Source organism: Agelaius phoeniceus, chromosome Z (assembly GCF_051311805.1).
Source record: "Agelaius phoeniceus isolate bAgePho1 chromosome Z, bAgePho1.hap1, whole genome shotgun sequence".
NCBI classification, from domain to species: domain Eukaryota; kingdom Metazoa; phylum Chordata; class Aves; order Passeriformes; family Icteridae; genus Agelaius; species Agelaius phoeniceus.
This window is the reverse complement of record NC_135303.1, coordinates 95,304,216-95,322,630: the sequence shown is the minus strand read 5'-3', so window position 1 is coordinate 95,322,630 and position 18,415 is coordinate 95,304,216. Positions and strand designations below refer to the sequence as shown.

At 49.3% G+C, this 18,415-nt stretch overlaps 1 long non-coding RNA gene across 2 annotated transcripts; it reads right to left on the bottom strand.

Annotated features, from left to right (window-relative positions):
• Window positions 1-202: 202 nt before the first annotated feature.
• On the bottom strand, window positions 203-9,004 carry LOC129122033 (uncharacterized). Of its 2 annotated transcripts, none has more exons than XR_013179963.1 (6): window positions 8,883-9,004; window positions 8,719-8,804; window positions 8,523-8,638; window positions 4,036-4,294; window positions 3,040-3,237; window positions 203-299 (listed from the first exon to the last, which is right to left on the bottom strand). It is a non-coding gene; the product is annotated as an uncharacterized LOC129122033 (long non-coding RNA). The 2 variants fall into 2 exon arrangements; XR_013179964.1 differs by having other exon boundaries at window positions 4,113-4,294.
• Window positions 9,005-18,415: the final 9,411 nt, after the last annotated feature.

The window sequence follows — 18,415 nt, the reverse complement described above, 5'->3', positions numbered from 1 at the left end:
TGAAGAGAGCTATTGCTCTTTTTTCCCTCCTCTCTCCTCAAATAAATGTACATGTCTGCAGAGCTGTGGATCTCCTTTCCATGCCATCATCCATGGTTTGGACTGCTTTCCCCCTCTGCAATAAGAAGTAAGCTATATTTTAAATGTAAGCCACCAGTATGGGCTAATTGTTTGCCTTCCTTACCCTGATTCCAAGCTCCACATTCTCTCCTCCATATACTTCCATGCCTTCATCCAGCAATCCAATCTCTTGGAAGTATTCTCTGTCCACTATGAAGCATCCAAGCAGTGCAGGACTTCTGGAAGAATAAATCATCAGCAACCAAAATTAGCAGATAAATTATGAAGAATTTTATTTTTCAGGCACAGATTGTATTTATCATTGCTACGTAAAATGATGCAGCAAAACAGATTCTTAAGAAAGTATTTCTCAAAGAGCTTTATTGAGCCTTGCCTTCTGACATTCCTAATTCTAAAGTGAAATGAGCACCATTGAAGGAAATTAGAGTCAAATTATTGGACATAAATATTCACCAGAGCAGTAAGGATTTCAGTGCTAGTAGTGTGAGATCCAGGTGCCCCAGTTTTGTTTCTGGGGCACCAGCCAGTGTAGCCTCTGTCCTTGCTAAGTCCTCAAGGCTCTTGCCTGTGACAATTGCAAATGATGTGCAGTTCTGTGTGTTTAGCCAGAAGCCAGGTTCAGCTAGAGCTAAAAACTTGTGTCTGTAAGCTTACCTAAAGAAAGAGATTATTTCTTGAATAGGACCATCCAGATACATTTTTTTAATACAGAATCAAGCAAAGCCTGCCTTTACCAGCATAACATTAGTCCATTATCCTGAGCCAAACCTAAACAAATCACATAGCTTTACTGGATCAGTAAACTCTACCTATGTCATGGTGGGAACCAACCAATTTTTACTATACAGAGCCAATTTTAGTCAGGTAAGAGTTCAGCCACAGAGGGTACAATTTCACCTTATGAGTAGAGAAGGATACAGAGTCATTTAGCCTTTTCATTTTTCTCCTACCTTATAATCCACAATTGCAAGAAATAAATATGTCTTTTCAGATTATTATGCTGGCACTCTGGTAATGACAAGATATTAATTAGCAGTACAGGAGAAATCACCCTGCTTTTATGGAGAACACTCAAGCTACAGCTAGTGGACACATCTGCTTTCAAACAGATCATAGGCTGTCTTAATCACAAATTCTACAGTTCTACAGAAATCTATGTATTAATGCCTCCAAGTGCTATAGTACCCGTTTTATAACAATGAAAGACCATCTTTGATGTATTTATTAATGAAGAAAATAGCAGTTAACATCAATACAAAACTTATGCTTCATTTATGATAGGTACTTTTGCCTTTGTTGTTGTTTTTAAGTGTTTCTCAGTGCACCTGCTTCCCTTTGCTATAATTCTAAAAGAATAATGGAGGCAGATAGAAACCATCCATCAAGACACATGGCTTTGTTTGTTGGTGTGCTTGTTTTAATTATCCAACACACACATGCAGCATATTGCACTGAATTAAAAAATGTGCCAGGGAAAGAGCTAGGGAACAAACCTGAAATTCATAAAGTACATGCACTGCCCAGTCCTCATGTGGAACAGAGTTTGGGGGTAAAATGGAAAAGTCATTACTTGGTGTTTCACTACTTTTAATTTTAAAAATCATAATGGTTACTCTGTATAATTAATCACAGGATCATAGAATGGCTTGGGCTGGAAAGGACTTGAAAGATCATCTCATTCCAAACCCCAGCCATGAGCAGGTACATCTTCAAACAGATGAGGTTGCTCAGAGCCCCATTCAGCCTGGCTTTGAACACCTCCATGAATGGACATCCATAACCTCCCTGGCAACCTGTTCCAGTGCCTCACCACACTCACAGAGAGAATTTCATCTCAATACCTAACATAACCCTGCCTTCTGTCAGTTTAGAGCTGTTCCCTCTTGCCCTATCACTACCTACTTCTGTCCCTTACCAGTTTTCTTGGAATCACCATTTAGGTACTGGAAGGTGCTGTAAACCTCCCTGGAGCCTTTTCTTCTCCAGGCTGGACAACCCAAACTCTCTCAACCTGTCTTCACAGGAACATTTTTATAGTGTCAACAGAGTTCATTAACAGCAATAACTATTTCTAATGATGTGGAAATTAACCCCTTTTCACGTTTGTCTTTGGCAAACCTGTTAATTTTTATCTCCTGCTTTCCAATTCTAGGTTCTGTTCATAGGTCAGTGCAGTTCAGAGGGTGTTAAACTGACAGAACCTGAGAAAAGTGCCTGCCTGCCAAGATAGCTGCTGGATGAAAAACAGCTGCCAGTGCTGTTTGAGGTTCTGCTTTCAGGAGGTAAGAACAGCATTCACACTTCCTTTCTGCAGGGAGCTGGAGCACAGGTACCAGTGCCCTCCTTGGAATGAATGTGTGTCTACAAGCAAGGCCTGTACTCTCAGCAGAGCTGCTCAGTGGGTTCAGAGGGTACTACTCCCCTCCCTGAGACAAAGGGATTGTTCTGTACCAGTCTGACAACACTCTGGACATGGGAACAAAGTGCAGATCCAGACTGTCCCAAAGCAAGGACCCAATGCAGCCTTTGCTCACAGTGTCACTGACCAGACATTAACTCCTGGGACACAGCACAGCTGTGCACCTATGTGACAACACTATAAAGAACACAGCTGTCAGGTCAGCTCTGCTTATGCAACGTAACTGCAAAGAAAATTCCATTTCTGGCCCGTAAGCACTAAATCAGCAGGCAAGACATTTGGAGAACAGAGTGCTGCAGAGCAGCCCTGCCTACCATTCCACTTGGGCAGGAAACCTGTTTAAAAAGATCTACTGAAAACAAAAGTTTCCTTTAAAAACATCTACTGAAAACAGGAGTTTTCTTGATGACTGTGTAGGCATCAAGGACATTTAAGTATTTGAAGTTTACAGTCAGTAAAACCTATCACACAGCTGAGCCCACTTGCCCCCTGTCACACCCAGGAGAGCTTTTAGACACTGTAATTTAGTTATTTATTACCTTATTGGAGCAGTTGTGTTCTCCAGTTTCCACCAGGACTTAGGAGGGTTCAGATACCTGCACCACAGCTCCCAGTCAAAGCCTTGTGCTGAGAGGGGATACTCCTCTATTTCAAAATTATCATACTTAATGTTATCGAATGATGGAGAAATTACTCTTTTTCTGTTTTCTTTTATCCTGGTGAGCACTGGTTCAGCCCTAAAAAAAAAAGAAATACACTGTTAAGATTACACCACTGCAAGCATAGCACTGATGGAAATCATGGAGTAGTTTGGTTTGGAAGGAGCCCTTAAAGAGTATTTAGTCCACCACCAAATAAACAATATAGCAGCTAATGCTGTATTTTTCAGAAGGAGCAAAGTCTAAAGCTGTTACCCATTCAGAGCCCTTTCTGCCCCAAAATAATAGACTGCAACATATTCTCTAGGAGGCTCTGTTGTTAACCTTGATTTGAGCTGGTGGATGGAAGAAATGAGTATCTGCATATCATAGAGCATTTATACCCTTGCTACCAAGTAATGACAACTTCAGGCTCGCAACACTATCAAGGACATCAGGAGCAGAGTTAATAATAGATCTATCCTAGAGACAGAAGCTCTTGCCTTTTTACCTCACTTTTACTTAAGGAGCAAGGGAGATATTAAATCCAGACTGAACACGGTAAAACACATTATTTTAGTTATGTTTACTTTTGCAGAGTGGCCAAAATAACCAAAAAAACGCTTCTTTGTTTACACTGCAGAATGTAAAAGAAACATAATCTTTTTTAATGAAAAGAAGATACATTCACCCTCATGGACAAAGGGCTACATTACTGGAGGAGATTTTTAATGTGCAGTTTTCTAATATGATTTAACTACCTTGTAATTAGACCAGCAGATTACTCAAACCATGAAAATGTATCTAGATCATCTTACACAGCACAAACACATTTTTCCTGCTTGTGTCCATGATTATGTCTGAATTTTCATTAAAAAGCTCAAAATTCTAACTCACCCTCTAAATGCCAGTCAGTAATTTACCACCAGTGCTTGGCAAAGGTCCCTGGGTGAGAGAATGGAAGGAGCACACACCAACCCACGTTGAATTCCACGTGGGCATCGAAGAGAGCGACGACCGGCGCTGTGGCTGCTCTCCAGCCGCTGACTCGGGAGCGGATCAGCCCCTCCTGCCTGCTGTGCCGGACAGCCTTGATGAAACCTGGCTCGTGGGCATTCACCTCATCAACATACTGCTGCAGCTTCTCCTTGAGCTCCTCTGTAGAAGGGCAAGAATTGGGCGTCAGCAAGAGATGCCAGCTCGACAAGGCGTAAAAATCCGCGCTTTGTGTCGTAGATGAGCGATCCCCATCCGGGGAATGATGTGCTCTGACTCCATGATTCCAGAAGGCTGAACAAATCCTTTATTAAGCTTTATTAAGCTGTACTATATTACACTAATACCATATTAAAACTACACTAAAGAGATACCAAATACTACTAAAGAAAAACACATGACTCTCTGCAGACAGTCACAACACAGCTTTGACCCAATTGGCCAATCAGTCCAAACAACCCTCGCTGGTGTCCAGCTCACAAACCACTTCTGGCAAACCATCTCCATGACACATTCCACATGTTCCAAACAGGAGCAGCAAGTAGAGATAAGAATTGTTTTCTCTTCTTCTCTGAGGTTTCTCACTGCCTTCCCCAGAAAAAGTCCTGGGAGAGAGAATTAAATCTCTCTTTGTTCAGAGAATGCGAATACCACACTTTGAGTAAAACAGGAGCAGCCTTCACACGGCTACTCAGAACTCTCAAATAGTCAGTCTAAAAGGGGGCAAATAAAAAGGAGAAGGACCATGAATTATTTAGCAATAAAAAAATTTCAGATATAACTATTTAGCCTACATGACTGCCATCAGAATCCTGGCACTGTTTAACAGTAACAAGCCACAAAATGAAGTGTCATAGCTACATAAGAGTATATTATTTTACTGTAACAAAAAACAAGGCACCTGTCTTATATTTCCAGGAAAATAAATAAAAAGCCTAAGTATTTTCCATGAATATTCTCTACCAATATTGCAAGAAAAAAAAGAGAACTAAGAGTAAAAGGCATTATTTTTCTCTTTCCATTTTTCTTTCTCAACTTTGACAACTGGTTTCTGTCTTGACTAAAAAGTTCAACAACTTTGGCTCTTAGAACAAAGACAAGTAAAAGCTCTAGAGAAGAATCATTCCTAATTAAAGTATAATAACTCTTAGATCAACAGCTATTATCTCTCTGGTTTAAAGACCACTGCATGAGAAAACACAATATGTGGAGTATAAATATTGTGTTCACAATGATTATTAACTGAAAGCAATGTTCACTTCATTCTTTATTAGCATTCCTATGTTCTATTTACATTATGGTATCGCTCAGAATTCCCTTTGGGACAATAAAGTCCCTTTATTCTGGATCTCTCCACAAATCCAGCAATGTCTTTGCTCTGATGCAGAATAATGCTCCTGTGGCTATTATGCTGTACTGGGCATTATCAAACCTGCATTAAAGCTCAATGCTGACTGTGAAAACCCTAGCAAGCCATTTACCTTCTCCTGAGGAACGGGTTCCCCAGGGAAGCAGTCACAGCACCAAACCTGCCCGAGTGCAGGAAGCATTTGGACAACCTCAGATACATTCTCAAGTGAACTTTGGGGTGTCCTGCCATTGAGCCCCAGGCAGTTTGAGAATCTGAGAAATCAGCCTTTCACGCTGGGAGCTGCTCACCTCCAACAGATCTGGACAAGCAGCATGCTGGAATGGGTAATGGCACAGAAAATTAAAAGCAAGCACACTTTGTGAGCCATATTAAATGTTCATCCTTGGAAAGGAGGGGGGTGTGTGCTCTCTTGAGCTGACAGAACAACAGAGCTCATCAATTGCAAGTTCATCCTAAAGTTCATCCCTGCTGTTTGTGCAGACTCTTGGACATCCACCAGGTGTGATGCAGCTGTTTCTCAGGCCTTGCAGGACTCTGCATGCCATGTACCTTTGAATCAATGAACTCTGCATGAACCGAGAATATCACAGAAAAATCCTGATTCTTACAGGTTTTCAGACAAACAAGAATTAAAAAGAAACAGTCTGCTGATCATGTCCCTCACAACATTTAAACTGCAGCAATATTTTAGGAATTGACTGGATATATTCCCAAAATTTTCAACATTACATTGCCAATAACTATTCAATTTGTTTGTCTGTGACTGCATCACCTGGAATAAACACTTACATAGCATAGAGCACTCTTCTGTTTTGGATTTGACTTGCTGCTTATTGATCAACACACTTTTTCTCCTTTATCAAGTAAAAAAACCCACATTAATTTCCTTCACGCTTGTGCCAAACTCCATGTTCTTACTGCTCACCCCCGAACACACAGAGATTTGTAGCAAGCACAGAACTATCAAACCAACCACTAGCTAACAGCACATTAAATTGAAAAGAAGACATTTATGTTACTGTAATTCCATGCACCTAAAAATAGCACAAACCCGTTCTCTATTCCCAAAATGCAGCACTGCAGAGGATGACTATCAAAACGTGAAGATTAAAGCTTTGTTCTTGGTCTAAGTGGCTGCTCACAGCTCTGCAATACCAGAGGCTTTATTTGCCACAACAATGCAGCATCACCACGGAGGACAGAACTGTGAAAGGAAAGCAGGCTCTAATGGAGGACTCGGAAATCAGGAGCCTGGACAGAGTCATTGCTCCATCAGTCACTGCATTTCAGTAAGTGGGCTACTCTTACTCCTGCCTTACGCATTTCCTAACGTGGACTGACTTTAGAAGCTTGAGTAAACACAAAATCTATTTCATAGCTGTTGTAGTGCATTTCTATACTTTGTAATACTTTGAAGTAGTTTTGTTTTGTATCCCCATATTTTTCCCAAATCGTTTATCCCAAACTGTACCCCCCTCCTTCTACCTGTGTTATCCCTCTCCCAGGATGAGATCATCCCCAAACCCCCACCCTGGCTCTCTGTCAATCACTCAGCCTCCCATCCCCTCCATGCAGAAGTTTCGGTCCAAGTCGTCCAGTGATCAGCCAGAGGCCAGGGGTCAGCCCCCCAAGCCTTGCCCCATACACTGTCCTGTATGTCTGTCCCCCAGCATCCATCCCTTAGGGTCACTTAATGGTTGGTAAAATGTTATCTACTTTCAGTTTCCACCTCCCTTTAAACGTGACCTTGGCACATCTCCCTGGGGCTTGGCAGGAGGCCCCTGAGGTGCAGGAGCTCCTTTGGGATCCTAATAAAACCTTGGATTAACCCCTGCTAAGAGTCGGCCCTTTATCATCTACCAATGTCTCTGGTGTCTCTTGTGCTGCACAGGGGCCCAGCCCAGGTGCCCTCAGCACCCTCGGGGCACAGACAGTGTCTCCCCCCAGCCCAGGTGCCCTCAGCACCCTCGGGGCACACACAGAGAGTGTCTCCCCCCAGCCCAGGTGCCCTCAGCACCCTCGGGGCACAGACAGTGTCTCCCCGCTCTCGGCCGTGTCGGGGCTCCCAACCCCGGTGTCTGCCGACTCGGGACTGGCCCAGGGTCCCTGAGAGGCTCGCAGAGAAACAGAGACAACTTAGGAGCTCCAGACATCTTGTGTCCATCTACAAATCCCATCTAGAGTCCAACTACACCCCACATTACAAACTCCCAGGGACTTCTCCTACTGCACCAGGCTACGCAGGAGGGCAGAGCAGCTCCAGCACAAATGTGTGTGCTGACACCCGTGACACGGGACAGACAGGACACCACAAACAATGGAGACACAACACAGACAGAAATCTCTTGGCAAAAGGGATAACTGCGAGCACCGAGAGCATGCCAAATGAGACGACCGAGGTGAGACTGATGGCAAGCTGACGTGGCTCAGAAAACACTGAAGGAACAAGATGCTAACTGAATGATTTATTCCATAAACTGAAGAGATGGATGCCCGAGAATCCTACAGTCAGAAGCCTCTACCTGTCCTCACATTGTTTCAAGCTCTAATCTGCCATAATGGATCCTGGCAGGGCATAGCTGTCCGTACAGCTCAGAACAAGACCTGAAAAGACATCTGACCGGATGCTTCCAAAGAGAGATGCAATTCTGATACATGTCTGAGCTCCCCAGGCAAAGGTTGTAGGGCATGGATGCCGGGCCAAGAAATGCAGAGATCACAGAGGATAAGAACAATGCCAAGGTTTCTGACAGGCCCCTCAAAGGCCTAAGGTAAGAGACATGAGATACCCAAACAACAGATAATGCACAATAGACAAGGGACATGATACACACTGGGACCGCTCTGCCCTGCACACCTCAGCACTGGGATCAAAAGTGAGACTTTGCTTTTATGGGGCCTAAGGGGCCACTTCATGGACACCCCCCCCACCTCCAAAGTGGACTCAAAAACCCATCCCAGTATTTCCCAAACCAGCACCCTGCTTTCATCCCCTCTGCGGGTCGTAGCCCTCTACTTATCTCTCAGACATCTGGCGATGCCAGTCTGTGTCAGGTGCAAAGGAAGGCTGCCTCGACATCTGGGAAGGTCCTGCTGGCACTGTTGTTAAACAACTTCCTGTTGTTTCTTCGTCTGCTCCAATAAAGAAAACAAAATATCAATGCATAACCTCAGCAGCACATTGGCCAAAACCCAACAATTCTGCCACTCACTCTTTTCCCAAGAATGCCCGGCTCCTGGGGCCGCACGCTTCAGCCGCACTCGGAGGCTGACGCCATCGTCGTGGGGCACGCCTGGGCTAAGAGGAGACGAGGGGATGTGGCGCTGCTGAAACCTGAGCGGAGCCTCGCTCCTCCTCCCTACCTCCCTGACTCACCGCAACTCCTCGGCCATTGCTGAAGGCTGCCCTGGTGACACCTTTAAACAGAAAAGGCAGAGGCTTCATCGCCGAGTCCCGGGATTCTTCCCCAGGGCTCGGGAGAGCGGCAAACCCAGCGCGTCGGCCGGTTGGTGACTGGGGCTTGGCCTACTCCGAGTGGATTGCCTGAAGCGCAGAAACAGGAACGGATGCTTAGAGCTGCACCGCAAAGTGAGACTGGAGCAATAACAACTGCTCCTGTACGCTACTCAATGCTCACCTTGCCCACCTCACCTTGCCTGCTGATGTCCAGCTTTACTTCCTAAAAAGAAAAAGAACAGAGCTGTAACAGAGTCACACTTGACACTCTCCCTGCAGAGACAAACGGTGACTGACCTGCTCGGGGGAACCTCCTCACTCGGGATGGGTGGATGGATTTTGCCCTGGATTTTATCCTTCTGCATCTGAAAGAAAGCGAGGACAAACGTCAAAGGGCTGCAGGATATCTTCACAGCTCCAAACATCTTCTGTCTATCTAGGAATATCATCTAGAGTCCGGCCACACCCCACAAACTGCGTGTCCCTGAGCCTTGTCCTGTTGCAGCAGCCTCTGCGGCAGGGCAGAGCAGCTCCGGCACAAACATGTGCAGACACCCGTGACACAGAACGTGACCAACGGGGGGACGTTAAACACGACACATTATGCTTGTGGTGAGGGCCTCGAGGGGAAAAGGCAAAAGGGACCCCAAAGACACAGTAGGTAACACGGTACACCCGACAACACGACACGGACCGGAACTGCTCTGCCCTGCCCGCCTGCACGCTGCCATCAAATGTGGAGTCTCTCCCTTTAGCTGTCCTAAGAGGCCCCTAGGACAAGATTGCTTTTCCCTCTGCTAATTTTTCAATCTGTCCCAGGAACTCCCAACCCGCTGCTCTCCCTTCTCCAGGCCGTGACCCAGACTTATCTTTTGGATGATCGGCGATGTGAATCCACGTTGCACCTGAAATGAGTCTGCCTCGGAGGGCCCCGTGATCGCCTGTTAGCCTCTCGGTCAGCTACAATAAAGAAAACCAAAACCAAAGTATGAGTTCAGAGTTATGTGGGCCAAATCCCAGCAAGTCAGCTACTGGCCCTCTCCTGAGTGTGCCTGGCTCCTTCAGGCTCCACCTTCATCCTGATTCCAAGGCTGTGGGCATTATTATGAGTGACACCTGGGTTAGAGAAAAGCAAAGTTCAATGGCATTCCTGTGAGTGCAGTGGACCTTGTGTGAAGAAGACATGGGAATGCCTCTGCTGTGCTTCTGAAAAGCCCTGTGTGGGGGGGCCCTCAAATAAACACCCTTTCTCACCCTGCTGCCTGCAAGGAAATGGACGTACATACACACTCTTACAAATGTACCTACGGTTTTGGGGTTTTTTTCTTCTGAAGCTCCAAGAATGATTTCCCATCTTGAGTCATTCAGAAGAAACGGCCCCTGTGACTCAGGTCAGAAGGGTGGCCTGCGTTTTTGATCACGACAGCTTTTGGCTTTACCCTGTGAGCAGGAGCAGCCAGAGCTGAGGCTCAGCAGAGGCTGACCCCGGCCAGCCCCTTCCTCCCTTCCCTGTGTGTCACAAGGACTTCCAGGCAGAAGGATGCAAAGCAGGTTTGTGTCTTTTCTCTTCAGTGCCAATAGGTAAAAGATGTAGGCTTTGAAATAACTAATGACCCTCTCTTGGAACTCTCCCAAGGACAGTTTGAAAGCAAAGACAGAAGATTGCTGCTAAATCCATATGGGATAAGGATGAGAGCAGCAAGGAGGGCAGGTGAGTCCCCCCCCCAAGGGTGCACCCAGAGCCCCGGGCAGGGACGCAGTCACTGGCTGCTCTCTGGGGACGAGACCCTCCCTGCAGGTGACACCGGCTTGTCCTCTCCCTGTGGCACAGGGACCTCCAGGCTCTATGACCAGCCTCATTTTGTCAGCATCCAGGTGCTGTGCTAGAGCCAGAGGGGTCAAGGCTTTCCAGAACCATAGGATCCTTGCGGTTGGAAAAGCCTTCTAAGGACATCCAGCCCAGCTGCTGCCCCCCAAATCAGGTCTCTAAACACCACATCTTGACATCCTTGACATGTCTCCAGGCATGGGGACTTCCCTGGGCAGCCTGCTCCTATGCCTGACCACCCTTTCAGTGAAGAAATTTTCCCTCCAATCCAATCTAAGCCCTCCCTGCTGCAAGTTGAGGCCATTTCCTCTTGCCGTGTCACTTCTTACCTGGGAGATCTCAGTGCTTCAACCTTACCTGCTCCTTCCCTAGGCGGTCTCTGGCTTGGCTGGAGGAGAGGAGAAACACTCCCACCACAGGAATGGCAGCTCAGGAGGTCCCACACCAAGGCCAGGGGGAGCAGCCGTCCTCGCCAGAGCTCGCACGTCCCTTCTCAGAGATTGGCTCTGCTTTTCCTCCTTCAAGTTGTTCCCAAAGCTGCTGGAAGAACTGAAGGCTCCTTTGGCCTTCCATTGCTCTGCTTGTCCCGAGAAAGAGCTTTGAGTGTTGTTACCCCTCCAGAAAGGAAGGGCCTTTCTGTCTCACACGCTCGGTGACACAAGGCTACGCAGCCTCTGCTCCAGGTGGGAAGGGCTTCCTTCCTCCTCTGGCACCTGGCTGGCACAGGGCACAGGTTGCTCAGAGGTCCTGGGGCTGCCCCATCGCTGCAAGTGCTCAAGGCCCCTCGGTGCTCTGCGATGAGGCTCTGAGCAAGCTGCTCGATGGAAGCACGTCCCTGCCCACGGCGGCAGCAGCCTTGGAATGAGGTGATCTTTAGAGCCCCTTGCAACCTGAATTCTTCCGTGATTCTGGGAACTGAAAAAAGCGGGGAAAGAAATCTGTAAAGGTCACTAAATGCATCCAAGCACATCCCCATGGATCCAATCCTCAGCAGCCCATCCAAGGCAAGGTCAGAGATCTCTGCCCACCGAGGACACGGCAAGCAGCAGGGACCTTTCTCCCACTCTCCAGCACGGACCTGCGAAGCCAGAGAGAAGTTTACAGACACCGGAGGGCGGCGGGACGGGGCGGGGCGGGCGGTCTTACCTTGCAAAGATGGCGGCACAAAGGGGGGGCAGCGCCGCCGCCCCGCCGGGATTTTCCGGCCCGCCGTCGCTTCCGCCGCCTGGAGAGGCGCGTGCGCGGGCTCGGGGGGGGGGGTGCAGCCCCGTTCCGACGGCGTTCGCCCGCCCCCGCTCGCTGCCCCCGGCCCGCGGAGCGCTGCGACCGCGCCTCCGCCGCCCGCCGAAAGCGGCCCCGCCGGGCCGCCCCCCCCCCCGGCCATTCTTCTCAGCCATCGTGTCCCTTTTGCACTCCTGAACGTCTTTCACCCCTCCCGGCCATTTACCGAGCCCGCCCCGCCCGCCCCTCGCTCCCGCCCGCCCCTCGCTCCCGCCCGCCCCTCGCTCCCGCCCGGCAGCCGCGTCCTTGCCCCGCCTCCGGCAGCCAGCGGCGAGGGGCAGGGCGCTGGCTCGGGGGGCTGCAGTACCGCGCTCTGGCCACAGGGCGGCAGACTCCCGGGTCCGCGATTTTCCCGCGCTTTTGGCCGCCATTTTGAGAAGGTCAAACAAACTCCTCGACATTGGCGACGCGCCGCTCCCATGATGGCGGCCGAGAAAGGTCTCCCCCCCTTCCCCCCCCAGCCGAGAGAGGCGGTTACTCAGATGCCGGTCAGAAACCCGCCAAAATACGCCCGCCCGCAGCGCCGCTGACCCTACAGCCCGCGCCGGGTACACCTGAAACGCAAGAGAATATCCCGCCGGGACCGCGCCGGTGTTCCGTGCAGGCAGTCCTGATACACACACCGCGGGCCTCCGGTTGCCCGCCCTTTTGGCCGCCATTTTGAGACGGTCAAACAAACTCCGCCACGCGCCACGCCCAAGAGGGCTGCCTGGCGGCGGCGGGCTGCAGTACCGCGCTCTGCCCACAAGGCGGCAGCACTGCCACCCACCCCAGCCGGGGGCGCCGCGCGCCACGGGGCTGCGGGCGGCCAAGGCGGCAAAAAAGAACAGGGGCCATCCCCCCCAAAAACTCCTCTAAAAATAAATGCCAAAAACCTGCCTCTTACCCAACAAGAACCAAATAAGCCCCCTTTCTTTCAAACCTTCTTTAAATAAATTTTATAGTTCTAGTTTTCCTAGTTCTATTCACACACATATTTATACCGGACAGTGATGTGTTACGTCATTTATACAATCTATTATGTCTATTCCTATTATCTGTATTTATTCATATTTTGTGGTTTTATCCATATCAGTATATATTGATTGTAAATTTCTATACTTCGATTTACATTTCCATCATACTTTTATTATTCCAAAAATAATCCCATCTCTAACCAAACAAATACCAAAAAACCCTTCTTTTAAACTATATTGAAATAGTGTTATAGTTAGAGCTTGCATAATTATATTCACTTTTATAGTCACCGTTTATACTGATGCATTCTATTCATAATTACATATCACATATATATCATTCACATCATATAGATAAATTATTATTTTTATTATGTACCATATCTACTGCTACAACTTCTTTTTTCTAATATTTTCAATTTTTATATCCATCTTGATGTATTCATGAGATATTTTTACAATTAGATTTCTACCTTTCTATTATTTGTATTTGTAGTTTTTATAATAAAACCCCTGCTTTTGCCAAACAAAAAACAAAACCATCCTTTCTTTTAAACTACTTTTAATAATATTGTTGTATTTATATTTACCATACCTATAATGTTTTAGATATTATATCATAGTGATGGACTATATTTAGAGCTATTTTATAGCTACTTGCTATAATATATCATCATAAGATACATACAGTATCACTTGTATTACGTGTTGTATGGATTTATGTCACTTTATATTTACAATCCTTTAATAATTTTATATATATATCTGCAAAGATTCGAAACACATTTCTACATTTAAAATTTCGTTTGAGTTGTGTTTATATTTAGCATCTCTATTGATATATCTATCAACATACACAATACTCTATTAAAAACTACAATATCTTCTTGGAATACACCATGACTTATGTTAACTGTTAAATTTTAAATAGAGATCGAATAGATCAAAATAAAAGTTTATTCCCATTTCTACACACCTACTTGTCTTGTTTAAAGATAGCCATCCTTAGAATTTTACATTTAAAATCCAATTCCTAAATGCAATGACAAAACAAACAGCATCGAATTCCCACCAATGTCTTCCAAAACCATCAAGAGACCTCCACCAGCCAAACAACTGCCAGCGAAAAAAACACACAACACTCTTTCCACTAACAGTTCTCATCACATCAGAAAAATGGAACCAAACGAAAAGAAAACCCTGGAGAAACACACGCAGCAAATCACAAAAACCTCTAAAAGAACCCAAACCAACTCACTCAACTCCAATCAGTGCCACTGACCCTGAACGTTAGTTTAAAAACTAACCAAAAATCTCCATCTACACTAACTCAAAGAATAAGCAATACTCTGTCAAAAGAACTTTAGAAAGCGAACTAATGAACGAAATAGAAAAAAAAAAAAAAAAAAACCTCAGCCAGTAAAATATAAGAAAATACCTACCCAAATAAAAAAACTACTTAAAAAGTCCCACCATATAAACACCCACGTTCCCAAAAATAAAACTGATCAATAACCACCAAATACGTCAAAGGACAACAAGAAACGAAAAAAAAAGAAAAAAGAAAAAAAAAAAAAAGAAAATAATTTGTAAAACAAAAGTCACCCAAACCAAATCAACTTTAATTTACGTCAAAAAAATTATTCCCAACTGAAGAATAAACGCATAGAGCCTCATTCGATCAAAATAAAAATACCACCCAGAAATAAACACAAAGCCGAAAGAGAAACGTAACCATTCACAAGATCTCCCAAATGATCCGTAACAATAAAACATACACTACAATCAAACAAACCAAAGAAATAAAAGCCCTGGAAGACGAGAAACACAAACGCAATTAGAGAGATTTTAAAAACCCCGCTGCTATTAACGACACGACGCCACCTCGAACCCACCGAAACAAACGCTACACGCCCACGCTAATAAAAGCCACGGCGACAGAGTTAAAATCCGAGCCGCTGCTTCACGCAACGACCCGTAGAAACCATTGCACGCCTTTAAAAACAGAATAGCCCGGCAAAAAAAATATCCGACTACAGAACTCGATTCAAACCAAACCTTTATCGTCACCACCCGAAGAACCGAGAACCGTACCGGTCAGGAAGAACGCCATAGCCCTTAGCGCATACCCGCTGCGACCAGAACAAACCCGTGCGATCGATCCCTACAAAGCCACCTCCGAACCACGACACCCAAGAACTTGCGGCAGCCCAACCCCGCGCTGCCGGCCCCGGACGGAGCGCGGCTCCCGGCGGCAAAGCGGCTCCTCCGGCGGCTGCTCCGGCGCGCAGGGGCGGCGCCGCCCCGGAGAGCCCCCCCACCCCCGCCCGCTCCCCCTGCCCGGGGGGCCCCGGCGGCGCCCGAGCCCCGCGCCCGGAGCGGACAGAGCGGCCGGCACCGGCCGGGCCGGCGCAGCAGCGCCCGCGCCGCCTCTGCCGCCCTTGGCCGGCCCGGCGCCAGCTGCCCTCGGCTCCGCACGGCGCCTCGCACCGGCAAAGCGGCTCCGCCGCTGCCGCGCCAAATTCCCCGTGCGCCTCGGCACCCGCCCGGCCCGGGCCGGCAGCGCTCCCGAGCGGCAACGCTCCGGCCCGGGCCGCGGCCACAAGAAGCGCCCTCAAATGCAGCGGCACAGCCCGACTGCAGCCCTGCAAACGCCGCCAGAGCTGCGGCTTCCCGCAACTCAACCCCGAAACTGACGCCGCGGGCGGCGCTCACCTCGCTTCAACAAGGGCAAAGAAATGGCTTCTCCCCTTCAAGTTCACCCCCTGGGAGAGCAGAAAAGAAGGGGCTTTCCTCCAATGAAATCCTTCCAGCCATGTGCAAAGGGGGATTTTGACCTCCATTCAAACCCTTGCAAAGGAGGGACACCAGCGCTGTCCCCTCCATTTAAACCTTAGGATGATGAAAATGGGCTGGCTGCCTTCAAATCAAAGCCATCCGATGACAACAATACTTTGCCCATTCCCGTTCAAATGGAACGCAGGGATTCCCTGTCACCCCTGGGATACCCCTAACAGCCGGGAAAAGGCAGCTTTTCCTTCAACCGACATCCTTGGAACCGCAAGCGAAAGCGGATCCCCCCCAGTTCAAACACAGACAATATTAGGAGAGTAGCGCCTCTCCTTCATTTCTTTTGTCTTCACAAGCTCCCTTTTTGTTCCTGGGGAAGCGGGGAGGGGGGACTGCCAAGATCCAATTGAAAAGGGAAAGGACCAAAGTCCCCGCTCCAAATCCACACGCGCTCACCCGTTCGGCTGCTGCTTCCCGGCACAAAGATTCGTCCCTCGGCACCTCCTTGAAGCGATGCTCCGCGGATCCAAGCGCGTATCCAGGTGTTCGCCCAGACGCTGCCAGAAGCTCTCGCAGTCCTTCCATGAGACAGCCCCGGGAGCCCCCCCACGAACCCCTCTACTCAGCAGCTCCATGCAAAAGGCAGCTGAGGCGAAGCCTCCCCCTAAAACAGCCTCGCCCCCCCGGCAGGAGCCGGCCCCTCATCATCCTCACAGCTCACACCTGGCGCTGCTCCGAGCCCCCCATCATCCTCACAGCTCACACCTGGCGCTGATGCCACTCTCCAACAGCGCCTCTCCCCGTCCAGCACACAGCCCGCTTCTCACAGACACAGAGCCAACAGAAATCTGCTCCGGGTGCTGGCTTTTCTTAGTCCGTCTGCTTCCACAATTCAGACACGGACGTGCGCTGATGGCACTGAGGGAAAGCTTTCCAGTGCACAAAACTGTCATTCTGGTAGCACGCTTTGAGACGCCTTCAGAAAAAGCAGAATCAGCGCCGCCTCCTAAGAGCCCTGCTGAGGAACCCCGCCCTCCTTGGGACACCCAATGCAGCAGAGCTCGAAAAACGAGGGCAAAAGTCAAGCTTGGAGTGGAAAAGGACAATATAAATACAGCAGCCTTTCAAGAAAGCCTTCACACAGTAATAGTGGGACCCGGTCCCATTTCTTCTTTCCTTGCTCTCTGGAATGACATCAATACGAAGTAAAAAACCCACACGAAACACAAGGCAGAGCTGGGATTTGACACGTCTTCCTTTTGGCTCTCGGGATGACAAGCGCCTCTTCCGGGACTGCGACACGCTTTGGGCGCTGGCAGAGAACGGAGGCAAAAGGTGCCAGAGAGCCCTTTCTATCGCCTTCAGCCCCTGCAGCTGTTCTGAGGGTTCCAGGGCACAGCTCGGTCCGTTCCTAGATCAAAACCTCACGGCAGTATCTTCAGAACTACTACGCATCTCCAGTCGGAACCTTCTACGTTCCTGTAAACAAATGAGTGCATAGAGAGGGTTTCTCCCCAGCTGAGTTTAGAGACCAATTCCTATTCTTTAGCAATACCTAGAAAACCGAATGCCTTGCCAGGTTTTAGCATCCTACACCCACTCACCCCTCCCTGTGCATTTGGTGGCAGCTTTGGGTCCCTCTGGGGGACGGCACCCAGCGTGACCCCCGCCCCTCGCCCGCCCCCCACCTGCTCCTGCACCGCCGTGGGGCTCCCTCTCCTGGGCACCTTGGGCTGCCCCCAACGGCATCAGAGCCCCGAGTCTTCACCCCGCCTTTCCCTGACCCCCAAAGAAGGCTCCGAACGAATCCGACTGCCCCGGACAGCAGCGCAGCGCTTCCCCCAAGCCCTTCCCACACGTGCATGGCCCCAGCAAGGGATTCTGCTGCAACAAGAAAGGGGGGGCAGCCCCCAGAAGGCTTGAGGTTCCTGCCCAGCCTCGCTGTCACGGGCCAGGGGCAGCGAGAGAGGGAGCGGCACAGACGGCGGCGACGGCCCGGCACGGAGCGGGGGCCGCTCTCAGCGCGATGCCGGCAAAGCCGCAGCTCCGGCGCTGTCGGCCGCGCTGCTTGAGCGGCACGGGGGGATCCGCCGAGAGCCTCCGGCCCCGCGCGGGGACTCCCGCAAGGGCCCAGGGGCGCCGGGCTCCGGCCCTCGGGGCTTTATTCTCCGGCAGCCCGAGCCCCGCGGCTGCGGGGCAAAGAAGGAAAGGGGGCACGGGAAGAGAGGAGCGAGAGCAGGGCACGACAAAGGGCGGCGAGGGAGCTCGGGCTGTGCAGGAAAGCGGCACGGGAAGGGAAAGCCCGGGACGAGGGTACACGGAGGCTGGGCACAGGAAGGAGACAGGGGGAACAGAAGGGAGTAGCGGGCTAGGGACAGGACAGGAAGGAGCCGGCTTTGCGGGGGGAGAGGGAATGGGGGAAAGGGAGCGAGAGAAGGCGAAGACGGGGAGAAGGAAGGAGGGCTAGAGAGAGGGACAGGCGGGGAAGCCCCCCAGAGCCCCGGCTGCACCCCGAGCCCGGCCCGGCGCCTCGCCCTGCCCGGGATGCTGCGGCGCTCGGCGGAGCTCGGCTCGCTCCGGAGACGCTCGGCTCCAGT